Below are 16,468 nucleotides of genomic sequence, written 5' to 3'. Positions count from 1 at the left end.
AAATTACTGAGTAGAGTTATACTACATCTAACAAATGCCTTCTCTGTGTCAGATGCTGTATTGGGCATTGGTAATGTTTAAATGATCAGTCTTGGTTTCCATCCTCAAAAAATGACTTTTTGTTGTATTTTAGCACTTTAAAATCCACACAGATAACCCATGAAATCAAAGACTTTCCATGTGTTTCCTTGCTACATGCATATAAACATTGAAAATTATGTGATAAATAAGTTTCCAAATAGAATATTAGTTAACACGTTTATTTCTTCTGTGCCAACTCAATTCTACTGATTATAATTTCATTAAGAGCCAGAAGTATATGGTAATTCTTTCCTTTTTGTTTATACCAGAGGTCATTAATTAATAGCCCACATGCTGATAGTAGATGTATTTTTTGGCATGTACTTTATTTCAAATGCATTTGAACTGACATTTAAATCTTGAAAATTTCAATAAAATAAGATTGTGGTGATAGTTGCACAATTATGTGAATATACTATGTGAATGTACCTTGAGTGACTGAATTGCATGGTATATAAATTCTATTCACTGGAAGTATTAAAAACCAATATCTCTGGTTTCTCTTGAAAAATGCAAACTCTCTGGCAATCCTGGACATACATTCCCCCATGGCAGCCATCAGTGGGAGCTGAGCAGCTGCTGCTTTTAGGTGCAACATGAGCTGTCCTTACCCAGCCAACTATACTACTAATCCAGCAAAAAATACATGAGTCTGGGATTCTCTTAGTTGGCCAGTAATTTTCAGCTCAAAGCAGTTTGTCATGATCCTTGCAGGTAAGGGAGGAGAGAGACTGTGATACTAAAAATGTCATGCAAGATGGGGCCTCTAGGGTCCTTCCAGGAATGATCAAGTTCTCTGAGTTCCCCCATTAAAAGCCTCTAGGTTCCTTCCAGGAATGATCAAGTTCTCTGAGTTCCCCCATTAAAAGCCTCCTTGTTGTGAGTTCACATCCTTTGCTGCGACATGGATGAAGCTGGAAGCCATCATTCTCAGCAAACCAACACAAGAACAGAAAACCAAACACTACATGTTCTCAGTCATAAGTGGGAGTTGAACAATGAGAACACATGGACACAGGGAGAGGAACATCACAAGCCAGGGTCTGTCGGGGGATTGGGAGGCTAGAGGAGGGATAGCATTAAGAGAAATACCTAATATAGGTGACAGGTTGATGGGTGCAGCAAACCACTATGGCTTGTATACCTATGTAACAAAACTGCACGTTCTGCACATGTAACCCAGAACTTAAAGTATAATAAAAACAAAAAACAAAAAAGCCTCCTTATGAACACACAAAACAATGGGAGAGGCAGAGGTTTCTTTTCTCCTTGATCTGCTGCCTAACATTTTACTACCCACAACTAACCACTCAGCAGAGTGCTGCTGGCCAGGCTGCTTGATTCACTCTGAATGCATGTCATGGGGTGGCCCATTTGAAACATCACAAATGTATTCAAACCTTTAGAGTAGTACTTCCAAAACTGTTTCCCTCAGAACTTTTGAGTCTCAAGACAATATAAAAAGCTTCTGTGTTTAAATATTTTGGGGAAATGCTGGGTACAATATTCACTCTTCGTATTAGCATTGCATATTAGCATATTAACAACCTTCAGAAGGCTCACAGTGAAGGAATCTATTTGATTTTGTTGTTTCCCAAATAAAATGATCTGGTGAATTTACTCAGGAATCTTCACCTCAGTTTTTGAGATCATATATCTACCAAAAGACTGGTGGATCACACTTTGGGATACAGTCAAAGAATGTTGTTTGGATATTACAATTAATTAACTGTACATCATTTTAGCCATCAACTGATATCCAATTGAGGACCTGAAAATCCAGCTTGGGAATAAAGGCAGGGGTGAGGTATTGAGAGATAACAAGTTCACCATCATTTATAAAGCATTTAAAAGCTGGAATTATATATAGAGAAACATGCCTTTTGAAGCAGAATTTTAAGTCACTGAGTTGGATATAAAGACCAAGGTGATCTGTAAATCCAGGTGGGGACCTGATTGTTTCTCAAATACCCATCATGGTGGTCAAAGGCTTTTTTTTGATTCTTTGAGGATAAGAGTGTCTATTATGTTCTCTCCCTTTAGTACTTCCATAAGTGATCAAGTTGTAACATTCAAAGAACGTATTTCTTTGAGGAACCTAGTTTGAACTCACCAGTTTGAGTACAGAGGTATGAAGAGACTGAAACAACCAATTGCAACCACTTATTAACACTTTGATCTATTTCCTTCTCAATATACATTGAGCATAATGTGAAACAAGTTCTGGCCCAGCTTTTTCACTTACGTTGAGAGCATTTCTCTGCCAATAAAAATCCCTCATAAACATTTTAATGACTACATTAAGTTCCATCTTTTAGATTTACCATAAATTTTTAAATTGTCATTTGTATTATTAAAGTATAATATGCATGTGTTTCTGGCGAAACCTTACTAATCGTCTCTGTCCCAGGGCATGAGCACAAATAATGTTGAACTAGATCAGATGAGGACATGCAAATGCAGAGGGGCAGGTGACCTGTTTAGATTACCAGCAGACCTGGAGCAGAGCTGAAAACAGAATTTGGCCTTTTGTTGTCTGATGCTCAGTTCAGTGCCCCACACCTCCAATCCCTGCTGCTCACACCTATCCCAGACCTCTAAGGAGGATTTCCATAAAGACTGTCATTTGGGGGCTATTGATTTGAGGGAAATTTAGCCTGCAGCAAGGGGAGCATAAGTGAGAAAATTGCTGTCAAAATGGAGCATGTCCCTGGAGTGTTGCTTTCTCTGCTTTGAGCCCTTAGAGGCTCAGTGGAGGGCATAGGCAGAGAAGTTATGCTGTTGGCCTCTGTCAGTGAGAAATGAAGAGGGGAAAAATAGCCCTGGGGCAATTACCAGTCTTAATTGCTGTGAAAGGGACAAAATGCTTTTTACAGGGTGATCAACAACCGAAAAACCATCCATTTAGTTTATAAATGAAACTGAGGAAGATGGACATCCCCATTTCTTAGGTAATCAGCACAGATTGCTTTCAAGAGGGTCAGGGAAACCACCTGCAAATGGAATGGCACAGGAGACTCACCGCTGACCTGCAGTGAGAGTGAGTGATTTGTGCCCTAATGACATAATCCTCTTTCCTTCCTGGGTTATTATCTTGCATCTCCACCTCTTTCCAAACCAATCATAACCTGGCAAGATGCGGTTTTCGAGGCCAAAAGAACACAGGTTAAAGTAATTGGTTTATTATTGTCTGTATCTATTCATTTGTTTTTGTCTTCTTTTAGGAGAAAACTAATATAAAGCTTCTCACAAAATTATATGAGCTTTCCTTCTATGGTGGCAGATTTATTCCTTTATTAGAGTTTTTGAGTATTGAATCATTTCCCCATTGATCAGAATGATGAAATCATGGGTTTTGAAATTCTATATTCTGAGAGAGGAAAAAAATGCAGCTTCAACTGTAATAAAATTTATATTTATGACTATCAATATTCACATAAAAGTGCATTGCATCTGTGCATGTGGAAACTGTTTACATTGAATTATCCCACACAAAGCCCATCAGGGAATCAGGCTGGACCTCCTTGAAGCCTCTTTGGATTTGTTCTGGACCCAGGCATGAGCACTTGGCTGAAATGTTGATTAGGCATTGTGGGAAGTTCTCTCTCCCATAATCATGTCCAATTATTATGTGCCAATTATAAATAAAATTTTAAAAATAACAATAAAAAAGAGAGGGCTCTTTCAAAGGCTGCTGGTAAGAACTTAAGTTATTCTTTTTCCTAAAACCAAAGTTATAATACCTTCTAGGCCATTGCATAGTCCAATCTCTGCAGCACATGCCTTCCTTGGTGGCTTGAGGAGTCTCACACTTGTCTGGCCCGTGTGCCAATTCATAGGCTGGCTCAGGAGCCTCAGAGTAATGTTCTCTCTCTGTCCCTTGTGAAGGCTTGCCACAAGGAGAAAACAATGAGGCTTCTTCATCTCATCATTGTCTCTAACATCATCATCATCAGTTATCACCAAGAAGCACTTTGTTAAATTTTTTTTTTTTTTTTTTTTTTGACAGGATCTTGTGCTGTAACCCAGGCTGGGGTGCAGTGCATGATCACAGCTCACTGCAGCCTCGACCTCCTGGGCTCCAGCCATCCTCCCACCTCAACCTCCCGAGTAGCTGGGACCACAGGTCCATGCCACCATACCCAGCTAATTTTTGTATTTGTGGTAGAGACGGGTTTTGCCATGGTGCCCAGGTTGATCTCAAACTCCTGAGCTCAAGCAATCCACCCGCCTCAGCCTCCCAAAGTGCCAGGATTACAGGTGTTAGGCACCGTGCCGGCCCCAAAGTGTAATTCTTAAAATGTTAAAAGTACAACTCTCATACAGAATCTAAGCATATGTCAAATTTTATTTAATGCATTAACGAGGGAACTAGTGGTGTGATAGAATGATTACCAAAGAGAATAGGAGAAACTCTTTTTTGGTCAGTAGAATAAAAGAGAATGCTCAGATAAGATTAACAAATTAGAAATAAAAGTGGTTCATGTCATATAGGGGAAAAAGTAATTGTTGGGGCTTTCTTCTTTACTAGACAGAAAATAATCATATGGTGTTAATTTCTTAGAGCTGCCATAACAAATTACTACAAGCTTGGTGGCTTTCAATGGTACAATTTTATTCTCTCACAGTACTTGAGCCTAGAAGTTTGAGATCAAGGTATTGATGGGGCCAAGCTTGCTCCAAAAGCGCTAGGAAAGAACCCTTCCTTACCCCTTCCTAGCTTCTGGTAGCTCCCAGAAGTCCTTGGTGTTCTTTGGCTTGTAGCTGCATCACTTCAGTCTCTGCCTCCGTTTTCACACAGCCTTCTTCCCTCTGTGTTGCTGTGTCCTCTTCTCTTCTTATAAAGAGACTAGTGGTTGAATTTAGTACTCAAGTCCAGGATGACTTTATCTCAAGTTCCTAATTACATCTGCAAGAGCCCTACTTCCAAATAAGTCAAATTTAAGGTGCCATGTGAGCATGAGTTTGTAGGGGACACTATTCAACCCACTAGACATACCTTAACAGTTTTTCAGACTGGGCAAATGCTTGCCTGCTAATCAGCCAAGCAAATACAATTAGATTCTCCCAGAGAGTAGGAGAAGTCTGAGACAGACTTGTTTAAAAATGACAGCAGATGATCATATAATTATATATACATCTTCCCCCAATGCCTACTCAGTGCCAAGCACTGTGATGCATGATCTTTATCTATTTTCTCATTGAATTCTCATACCTCAACAAGTGGGTTTTTTTCTCTGCATTTTTTACTGGTGAAGACAACTGAGGTACAGAGAAGTCAAGTAACTTGCTTAAAGACACACAGCTAGTAGATAGCAGTTTGTATCTGAACAAACCCCAAGGTCCATTGCTCTTTTTGCTACTTGTTCCTTCTTCAATTCAGGTTTGATGAAAATCTTCCTTTTCTGTTGTTATTTCAAGGTCTAACTGCCTATCACGGAAGATGAATATAACTTATCAGTGACTCCTTCTGAAGTGTTACATTACTTCACCCCTCATTGGAAGAAGAATATCACAGTACATGACTCTTTGAAGATGTTTTCCTTAGATCAAGGCAGCCCCAAAGACACTCATTGCTTTTTCTTTTACTTACTGCTGTTCAAGCAAATATGCAGATAATGCTGAACTTACAGTCTTTTGGAAGGTTATTTAATACCTGCTGTTTGCTCAAGTCACATTAAAGAAACACACAATGGTGGAAAGCTGTGCATGTTGTACTTCATTTAATTGATAATGCATCCTGGTTTCTTAGGTTAATACACATTGCAGTATGTGTTTTAATCTGGAAAACATGTATTATGGATGTGATTTTTGTTTGTAGGCATTTATGAAGACATTTTTAGATGAGCTCACTGAAAATCAGTGTTAGCTTAAGTTGCAGTTTAGGTTGAAATAAGAATCCAATTAGGTAGGCAAGGCCTTGGGCAATTATTCCAACATGAAATAAGTGCTCATGCTAAAGCAAATAATCTCTCCAGGAAATCACAGGCTTGGTTTCTGTAATCCTGGGAAAACTAAGGAAGGCTGAATGGTACAGGGGAAGGACTGCAGGCCAGGGGCCAATCTGTGCTATGCTGGAAACTACCAGTGTGACCTTGGACTAATCATTCAACCCATTTGAAGCTCTCTCTCCTCCTCTCTAAATCTAATGTGAATGACCAGATGGTTTTTAAGCTGTGTTGACTATATTCCCATTGAGTGATATTTACTCTGTTTTGAAGTGTATGCAATGCAAGCATTTATCCACTAACAAAGATGTTTATTTTTAAAATTTGTTTGCTTAGGTTCCCACTAAAAATATAAAAGCAAATGGAGTAGTTTGGTTTATTTTTTATTTTATTTTATTTTGTTTTGAGACAGTGTCTCGCTCTGTCATCTGGTCTGGAGTGCAGTGGTGCCATCATGGCTCACTGCAGTCTTGGCTGCCTGGGCTCAAGCAATCCTCCTGCCTCAGCCTCCTGAGTAGCTGGGACTGCAGGCACACAACACCACTCCTGGATCACTTTTTTTTTTTTTTCTAGAGATGGGTTCTTGCTGTGTTGCCCAGGTTGGTCTCAAACTCCCGACCTCAAGCGATCCTCGTGTCTCGGCCTTCCAAAGTGCTGGGGTTACAGGCATGACACACATCAACTGGTCATAGTTTGCATTTAAGTAGTACTGTTCTTTCTTAGAAACTCAAACTTCTTCATGTGTTAAATGCTTTGTCACATGTTGCAAGTGATCTACATGTATTTGACCACCTATTTACACAGATAGGAGCTAAAAGATAGTAGCTGCCAAAAAGTCATTGGCTTTATTGCTGAAGAATATAGACTAGATATTAGGCAAATAATGTGTAGACTGATTTCCAGGCAAGTAAAATACATTGTGGCTCAGTTTACAGCAACCTTGAGGGGTAGGTCTTTTCCACATTTTATGGCTGAGGAAACCGAATGTAGCAAATGCTGTTTGTGCCCTGCATATATATGTTCTTGGGCTTCACCTGTAGGCAAGCAGTACTTCCAATTCCCAGCATCTGCCTCCTTTTGCTTAAAGACCTTTCCTAGCAGCTGGAGGCCACTTTGCCTCTGTGCAATGGCAGCCCAGAAGTGCCTAAGAATTAATACTCTCCAGGAGTAGCCCTCTCCCAAGGACTGACAAAGTTGGTGTATTAATACCCCAGCTTCCCCATCTCTCAGTTCTTCTTCCAAGGTATTTGAAGCATCCCTATCATATTAAACTACAATTACCTACTTTGGGTAATTTTCTCTATGAGGCCCCACTCGTCTGCTATTGTTTCTTGAAACATTCTTTCAAATAAACTACTTGCTCAGGGTCTGCTTCTGAGGGCAACTGGACAAAGACACAGAGGCTCAGATAGCTAAAGTACTAAGCCAAGGTCCTATTGCTGGTCACTAGTAGAGCTCTTTGAGATACAAATCAATTATTCTTTTTAGGTGAAAATTGAAATAGATTCACGTAAATATCCACAAATTTGTGTTGTGAAACAGTGATAATTTGAAAAGATTTTGAAATATGGGATTTATGGACATAAATAATTCAAATGCAGATAATAATTTAGTATAAACAAAAATATAAATAAATACTTTCAGACCCTACATACTAGTATTTCCTGTAAAGTAGGGTATACTTTAAAGAGAAATAAAAACAGACTGAATTCAAGAGGCATAAACTAGATCTCATTTAGCAGATTGTATGCTTCCTAGATGAGGCCAGTCAGGTCAACCAAGCAAACTGTAATTGAAATAAAAACAAAAATACCAATCGGTTGTTTAATATGAAAGTTTATCCAAAGCAGTGGAATTATGATTGAGAGAGGCAGAAGATTTTACATATTCGCTCAACAGATGTTCATTACTAAATTCCAGGCTCTGTGTCAGGCTCTGGGACTTGGTGGTGAACAGGAGAGGAGAAACACAGTACATGCCTGTCCAGAACTTACGTTGCAGAGGGGAAGACCAGCAGGTAGGTGACCAAGTGCAGTCATGTGTACTCAAAGTTAATGACAGTGGAGTGTTGAATGCTCTGGAAATAGTTAGGAAGCCACTGAGTCCAGATTGGACAGGTCGGGTAAGACTGCCTAGGATAAGTGGCATCTAAACAAGGAATTGAGGGATAAATAGGAGTCAGCCAGATGAGTAGGGGCCAAATGTGTATAGAGGTAATCCACTGAGAAGGAATGGCATTGATGAGACATTTAGGGAATAAAATAGCATGACATATTAGGTACCAAAAGAAATTCAGTTTGGGTAGAGTGAGGGTAGGATGGAGGGTGGGAGAATGGCAAGATATCATGGTGATTCTAAGACATTTGTGTCTCTAGGCACTTTTACCTTGAAACTCTCATTTCACATTATATCCAGTATCCATATCCAATATCAAATAACTTATAGATCAGTTTTTAAGAACCATATTGAATAGCAATTAGTTGATAAAATGTTCTGTGGAAATTTCAGGAAACATTTGCTAAATGTGATACTGATCTTGTTTTCTTTTATATTTTGAAGGCAACTTTTTATTCAGCTTTTCAACATTTCTGTAGGTCCTTGAGAAACTTGAGGATTCTAAGTGTCATGTCCACTGGATCCATAGGACTAGATGGGCCCATATCACTCACTGGGGACTAGAAAAGGAACAGTTTTGCAGTGATGTTAAACCATTGACTTTTTGTCCTGGGGGCAATGGGAAATTATGGCAAGGCTTAAGTAGGGGAGGATCATTGTCAGAATTATACTTTAGAAACAGAATCCTGGCTGCAGTGTGCAGAACAGAAGTAAGAGGAATGTGCCAGTGTAGGGGTTGGGAATGGGGGTGTTAGGAGCAAATATCCAGGGAAGATTTGACTGGACTCTGAACTAGTGTGAAGTTATGACAAAGAGTATAACTGCGATCTGCAGGCTAGTGGCAGGATGAGGTATTAGTGATTTTGTGATTTTACCTTTGAGGATATCCTCACCTTCAATCTTTGAAACAATTTTTTCATATGACCCTTTCTTTGATGGGGCTGTTCATTAAACCTGGTATAGCTGGTGAATTACACTCCATGCCAGAATGAGGTAAATAAAAAACGTTGGCTGAATAATGGTTTGCAGCTGTTTGACCAATGGACCCACTGACTGATTTGAATGTGTCTCTAGGCACACCATTGCCGTCAGGACTTCAAAAGTGAGTTGGCCATGGGAAGACACAGATAAAGTTATTCACTGTATTTATAAAATGATACATGTTTGCTAAGAAGTCTCCTTTTTTATTATTTTCTATTGTAAAACCCACATAACAGATAATGTCTGCCGTCCTTTTGGCAATGTAGTATATCACTTGCAAGAGCAAGTCCCGGTCATGTTTGGGTCTCTCTCTTCTGCGTTAATGCTTCCTGCTCATTTATGTGATGCAGCAAGGAATCTATCCATCTTGATGGTAGCCCCCAAAAAGCTTCTATTTTAATCAAATTTACCTTGTAGTTAGGAGCTGAGGGAAAGCTTCTGTGTCTTCCTTTTTACTTTGTGTAAATGGATGTTAATTATACAGTATGTTTATATTTTTATTTCCAAGTTATCAAGGCATGGCAACTTCTGGCATGTGAATAATTGTATAACTGCCTAAGATTCTGAGGAAATTGTAAGCAAAACTCATTTTAAAATGTATTTATCAAGCTTAGCCCTATGTTGCAAATTACATTTGCTTAAAAATAATTTCAGAACTTGTTCCCCACCCTATCAGTGATTATAAGTTTGGGGGGAAAGATAGGAAAGAGTTGGACATAAACAGAGAAAATCAACAAATATTTTGTTAGCAACCTTGACACTGAACAACTTTTGGAGACATGGGGGACAGGTTTCTTTCCTGAAAGTACAAGTCTATTTGTTGGCATCTATTCATTAAGACAACACTTTGAATTTGATTAACTGAAATAGCTAATTTTTTGTAATCCCTTATTCAAGTATATTGGAGTTTTAGAAGTTACAGGAAAGTGGGAATGATACCATGCATTTGTGTGATTTCCAGACAAATATACAAACCATTCTAATAAATAAAAATGAGGAAAAACAGAAAATGAATTTTTGTGCTTAGTATACACAATGAACTCAACCCCCAGAGCAATTCAAAAGGCTGCTCTGTGAACTTTAGTTTTGTCATCTGTGAAACGAGAATGACTTGTGTTAATGTTCCACTGAATTATGTGCATAAAAATATGAGCCCTTAGGCTGGGCAACATGGCGAAACCCTGTCTCTACAAAATATACAAAAATTAGCTGGGTGTAGCAGTGCGTGCCTGTAGTCCGAGCTACTTGGGAGGCTGAGATGAGAGGACTGCTTGACCCTGGGAGGTCAAGGCTGCAGAGAGCTATGATCATGCCACTGCACTCCAGCCTGGGTGACAGAGCGAGACCTTGTCTCAAAGAAAAAAAATGAAATGAGTGCTATGATCCTATGAGACGCTAAATAAACAAACAAAGGAACTGCTCTTATCTACTACTTAATAAGGCAGGAACATATTCTTCACATTTAAGAGAAAATTTAAGTAACTGGTTTAAATAGCCCACATCTCCATCTGTATGTTTAGTACTTTATTAACTGGGAAATTCAACTGAGCCATTTGATAAATTGATATTTTTATTGAATTAATTTATCATTTAAATTTTTCTGGACTTAATTTTATCTTAAGTAACTCATATATAAGTCTGAAAATCAGAACTAGTCAGCCTTCACTTCCTGAAGTAGTTCTTTATCTCCTTGCCTGGAAGGTAGAGTTCAAGAAGCTGTGGGAAATTAAATTGAAAAAGAAAGTTTAGGCCATTTCATGAAGGGTAAGAAAGTGAGGGTAAGAATTCTATTCTGTGGGCAACGGGGAGTCTTTGAAGGTTGTTAGCAGGAGAGTAACTTGCTTTGAACTGTAGAAGATTAATTTGACATTGGTGTCTAGAATTCATTGGACAGGGAAGAAACAGGAGAGTTAGGCATTTATTTTAATAGTATGATGAGAGGCAATGCATATCTGAACAAGGATGGTGGTAGTGGGAAAGGAGAGGAGGAAATGTGGCAAGAAACATCACTTCAGCTGATTGAATAGGGCTGATTGGTTAATTAGATACGAGAAATATGGGAGGGACAGCAGTCAAGTATGACTTAGCTAATGGAATAAAAATGACATTGAAACTGGAAAGGAAAAAAGAAGCAGTCAGGAGACATTGAAAGCATTGTATTAGTAAAAGGGTTAAGAAAAAATTTAATCTTTATAATTTAATTCAAATAAATATGTATTAAGAGGTTCAGAAAATATCATATTCCAGAATAATGATAATGATTATAATAACTATGAATTTTCAAGGAAATACTCTGTCAGGTATGTGATAACCAGTATATCATGCATAATTCTTGCAATGTCCCTTCAAGGCAGATTTGCTTATCTTAATTTTACAAATTAAGAACAAACTTCCTAGAGAAAAATAAGTCTTCCCAAGCATTACCTAGCATATTGGTGGTTAAGTAAGAGTTAAAATACAGATCTGACAGATGCCATGTGACCTGTCTTATGATTGAAAAGACTTACAGATTTGTTACCTGTAAATTTTGAAAAAAATTATAACAATTGAGATAACTATGCTAAATTATTAAGATATTGCTAATATTATAATAAACTATGCTAATTACTCATATATGTAAAATAAAATATTTTAAGCACACAGTATGGTATAGAAAATAATATATCATATACCAATGTACCTATTGATAGACTTATTTTAATGTTTTGCCATATTTGTTTCACTTTTTTAATCCATCCAAAGCCTTACAGCTGACAATTTTAAATTCTGTTTGTCTTTACAAACACTCAGCAAGTAGTTTCATGATTCCTATTTTACTGATGAAGAAACTGAAACTCTAGAGATTAGGCAGCTTACTCAAAGGTCTATAGAGAGCCCTAAAGCTAGAGCTAGCTTGGCTCTGAAGTGCGTCCTTTTTATACCACTCTAAACTCTTCTGTAAAGCTATCAAAAGCCAAGAAATGAACAAATATTTTAAATTTCAAAAATGGCAAAAATTTAGACCCCACAACTAAAACTCATAAGTTTAATGTTGATCCAGATGCTTAAATTGGTAATTAGCTTATGAACACTTATAAAAGAGAGAAGTGTTAAAGGTCAACATTGGCTTATCAAAAATAGGTAATGCTAAACCTGGTTTCATAAGGAATAATACTGTAGACTGGTAGAAGTGGTGAATACTGTAGATATAATATGTTTTGATTTCAGATGATATGATTATGGATAAGAAAACATAATAGACTTGCTTATAGTAGAATTTGCTGGAATTATACCCAGGCTGTATGACAGTTAAAGTTCAATGTTAACCTCCAAGAAGCCCTCCAGTGCTGTGTCCCATGGGTCTGATCTGGTCCTCTTCATTGAAATTTTAATCTATAGCAGTAGTTCTTGATGTTTTTATACCTGTGGCACTGTTTCAAAATATATTTTGATAGCATGATTGAAAACTATAGTTATTGGACTTTTCACTTGGTTGCTCTTTCCCCCAAGTTCCATATTAGAGTGGAACTGCTGAATGCCCTGCCTCCTTTTCCTCTTTCTTATGCACGTGTGAGGCACCATGTTCATATATTCTAGTTCTCTGTTGCCTGCTTGTTATTACCTTTTGCCTTTGAGTGTAACATGTAATCATGTAAGTGTTTTATCAGCTCTGCCCTCCCAGCTTAGTGTTCCATCTGAAAGATAGGCATATAGAGCTATTTTTGAGCCTGTTTGTTGCAAAAACAAATTTTACATGGGGATCAACATTTTTGAAAGAATACCTATGAAGACTCCACAGTACACGGGAGTAGCAAGGCTCATGGATTGAGAAATGATTAACTATAACATGGGTAGAGTCATGGAATAGAAGGTATATGCATTTTTGCATTTATAGATAGCAGAAAACAATAGGGATGGTCATAATTCCTCAATGAGATGAACAAATTATGAGTTCTAAGAAGATGCATGTGCACACACACATACACATATAATGAACAAAATTTAAGTCATTTAGATACTAGATGGGGAAAGATTTGATTTAAAAACAAGTCATGTAAGTCTATTAAAATATAGTGTAATGTGAATTTTTGTGAATGGAAGTACGAGTTCTCAATCAAGTTACAAAGAAATATCATGTGCCCTAGTGATTATATTTTATCTTGAGTGTCTGCTATTTGAAATTTCAGCAAGCTGGAATATTTCCAGATGAGAGACTGAGGAACCTGAAGGAGTTGAAAAACCAGATTAAGTTTGACAATGGTTGGAGGATCTAGAGATGTTTGGTCTGAGTAAGGGAAGACTTACTAGAGAAAGGATTAGAGTTCTGAAGCAATGCTGCTCAATGGATAGATTATTTGAGCTACAGATGATATCACATATGTGATTTTAAATGTTCTAATAGTCACATTAAAAGTAAAAAAAGATATAAAATTAACTTTAATCATATATTTTATTTGATGCAATATAAAATATTTCACTATGTAATCCATTAAAAATATTAATGTGTTATTTTACCCTCTTTGTTTTTGTTCTAAGTGTTCCAAATCTTGTGTGTGTTTTACACATAGAATACACCTCAGTTTTAACCAGTCATATTTTAAGTTTTCAGTAGCTACCTTGTGGATAGTGCCTACTGTATTGAATAGCATAGTTCTTGAGTGTTTGAATGATTGTCACATGGAAAGGAAATTTGTCTTTTGAACTGACATTGATAGACTAAAATATAAAAGAGCAGATTTAACTCAATTTTCAACACACATTAGTTGGGTGAAAAATGAATGCCTCTGTGTGTGGTATTGAGCTATCTTTTACTGGACTTGCTGAAGCAAAGACTGAATGATCATCTTTCAAGGAAGTGGTAGAAGGGATAGTGAGTAGAATATTCAACTGATGAATTTAAAATAGAATAAAATCATGTGTCTCACAAATATAAAATGAACACATGTCAAAAGTTTTATTTAACTCATTAATTAATGAGAAAACCTGTAGTATTACAACAAATTCAGAAGAGAACCCAAAATGCCACATAGTTATAGTCAGATTAGGAATCATGAAATTAGTAAGTGGATTTAAAACCACAAAACTGGTTGGTATCCAAGAAGTAATGATTACAGTCCACTGGACATAATTTGCATTTCTAAGAATAGGAGTTATTTGTATTATTCTCAGTTTTGTAAAGTAGCCTAGTCCACAAAAGATGGTGATAACCACGATGGAAGAATTAATCAGGACAACCACTAAATTTCAGAATTTTATTTTCCACAAACAATGTGAGGGGTGATGGTCTGAATTGAGGTGTTGTCAGTTAGGATGGAGGGCAGTGGGTTCTATGCCTGCAGTATGAGAATAGATATTGTGCAGATGGATAAAGAAAGTGTAAGACAAATTACAACCTAATGTAGATAGAGTTCACGTGACTTTGAGTCAAGGCTCTCTCTCCTTTTCTTATTTATAGTGTGATGTGTCTTTTCTGTGATTCAAAATAAAATATTTAGAACCCAGACTTTGTGCATCTTCCTCTACTCATTGGTGACTGCTAGACATTCTTTTCTTAGAGTTCTGTTTCCTGTGTATTAAGACTTTGAGAGGTATTAAGATGCCATGACACATACACAAATAAACATTTAAATCTCTGTCAGCTCAAACTTTCTCAAATCAAAAATTGAATAAATTTCAGAAAAATAAATAGAAACATGAATGAAAACACAAAACATATGCATATAAATTGCTCACCCAGATCACAGAATCAAGCAGGTAAGGAACAGAACCACAGAAGTTCTACAAGTTGAATAACTAAGCCAAACAAGGGCAGCAGATTAAACAACAAAATTTAAGGGCACTTCAGAAAAACGACCTTTAAACATAAGAAGATGGAAATGCTTTATGGAATTTAGATGTGGTGAGAATAATTGTTGCCCCTACTTCACCAGTCTTGGCAGTGAAAAAAGAATGCAGAAATCTTCAACTTAAGTTGTGATTTTGTAGAATCTCACTAGTCGTATTCATGTAAAAGTAGTTTTGTGATATTCCTATTAAATAGTATAATGGAAAATTTATGGATGTGTTTGTTCTGGGATTTTTTAATACCATTTGATGCCCTGGTTTAAATTCAAAATTGTACTGACAATATATCACTTTGTTGGGAATCACTTTGCTTAAACTTTATTAAGAGCCTGTAAAGGAAAATGGAACCTCTATAAACATTCAGGAATAAGGAGCCAGTGTTCTTTATTAGTTCTTTACTCGTATCATTTAATGAGATTTACAGAACACTTATAGACTACACAATGCACTTAGGCAGGCAATTTTATAGAAGGATAGTTTGATTTCTGAATCTTACTCTTGTATTTAAAATCATGCAATAAAATGGAGGGAAGGAACTTAAAATATGCATTATTAAGATGATTAGAGTTTTTAAGGTTTTATTTCACTTTAATTTTATTTTTACCATTGTAGCATGGCATCATTGATGAACTGAGCACATAGTATAATGGTGCTGACATGTAGGAATGATTCCCCAAGGAATTTATACCACCTTAAACCAGAGTGCAATAGGGCATCAGCTCTTTGCTGAATCCACTAGAGTGGAATTATTTTATAGACATGCCAGCACTGTTGGTCTCCATAGTGATTTTTTAGGGTGTCCATTCAGTAGTGGGCCAGAACCGTAAGCCCTGTGTCTCTATTTACACATCTGGAATTTACCCTTTCAGTTACATTTTTGCCATTAGAACTTTAATGCAAACTACCATGATCTCTCTTATATATTAGCCTCATTGGCTCTTATCTAGACTTCCTCCATGTTTGCCTCCCTACAAACTGTTGTTTACACAGTACCTGGAATGTCACTTTCCTGCATGAAACCAGTAGTGGCTTCTTTCTGTTGCATTTACAATCAAATCCAAACTCCTTACCCTGGCCCCTCTCTTCTTCTCCCCCATTGCTCTACCATGCTCCAGTCGCACGGTCCTTATTTTGGCAACTTAAGCATGCTAAGTTCATTTCTACCTTAGGAATTTTGTACTGGAATGTTCTTTCTTGGGCCTTCAGATGGCAGGTTGTCATTCCTGCATCAGTCTAAAATGCAGATTTATCAGGGAAGTGTTCTCAGACTAACATATCTGAGGTGGCCTTCTAGTCACTTCCTATTACTTCTCTGTTCAGCCCTTTCATTTTTGGAATAATTTTTTTTTGTATTTTAAATGTATGTTTGTAAAATTTATACAAAAATTGTCTACCTATCTATGTTTAATTTTTTAGTCTGACTCTTACACAATTTCCCCACGATCTAAGCTCCATGGGATCAGAGTTCATGTCTGTCTTGTTCACTACAAAAAAATCCAGTAACATAGAAGATTCTTCAC

The sequence above is a fragment of the Pan troglodytes genome, chromosome 8 (assembly GCF_028858775.2).
Source record: "Pan troglodytes isolate AG18354 chromosome 8, NHGRI_mPanTro3-v2.0_pri, whole genome shotgun sequence".
Classification (NCBI taxonomy): domain Eukaryota; kingdom Metazoa; phylum Chordata; class Mammalia; order Primates; family Hominidae; genus Pan; species Pan troglodytes.
The sequence above is the reverse complement of the archived record's forward strand: the minus strand, read 5'-3'. Positions refer to the sequence as shown.